The following is a 975-nucleotide window of genomic DNA, read 5'->3' on the forward strand; positions in this document are numbered from 1 at the left end:
CGAAATCATACTAACCGGAAACAACTACAACTTTCTTTATTGCAGGGTTCAAATTCTTCTTCGTCCCTGTGCAATATGCAATTTCAGTGAATAAACTCACGTGTAGACAAGGACTTTAGATAATTCTGGGTCTGCTGAGTACCAAGTCGGGGGATGAAAGCCTAATGACCTTTCACCTTTATGTTAATGTCTAACTCCTTTGATCTTCTCGGTATAGACACAGATGTAGATATATTCCTCCGATATAGACGTGGGTATATATAGACATGGATAGTACATATAGCTAATATGAACAGGTGTTGCTTGAGACGTCATTGATGGAGATAGATGTAGATGTCAGCTTGGCTGATGTAGATATATATTGTGATATGAATATAGATAGATATAGCTGATGTAGATCGTTCTAGATACGGAGATAACTGATAGTTACATATAGAGAGAGAAAAGATGATAAAGAAAGAGGTGGATATGAGCACAAATAATACGTATAAACAAAATTGATCCGCAGTTCGTAGACGTAGACATAAAAGACAGACAGATGAGTCCAGCAGATTTAAATACGGATGAGTTGAGGTTAGAGCGTCGATAGGGAGGAATCGGTAGGCGGAGGGAAAAAAAGAAAGAGAAGAGGTAAAAAAAAAGGAATGAAAAAGTGGAAGATTAGCATTAAGCAGGCAAAAGGAAGGGGAAGTGGAAAGATAGAAAGAAAGGAAGAAAAAAGGGAAAAGATGAATAAGGAGTGATAATGAGAATAGAATAGAAATACATGAATGAAAAAAGAAAATGAAAATATAAATGCAGTAAAAAAAGAGGAAGAAAGAGGAAGGTGAAAAATGAGGCGAAGAAAAATGGAAATGAAATAAAAGGAGAAAGAACAGGAGAGAGAGAGAAAAAAAAAGACAAGATGAGAGAAGAAGAACAGAAAACAGAACAAAGAAGAAACAAAATAAGAATACAAGACGCAAGTAACAAACA

The sequence above is a fragment of the Penaeus monodon genome, chromosome 20, assembly GCF_015228065.2.
Source record: "Penaeus monodon isolate SGIC_2016 chromosome 20, NSTDA_Pmon_1, whole genome shotgun sequence".
NCBI classification, from domain to species: domain Eukaryota; kingdom Metazoa; phylum Arthropoda; class Malacostraca; order Decapoda; family Penaeidae; genus Penaeus; species Penaeus monodon.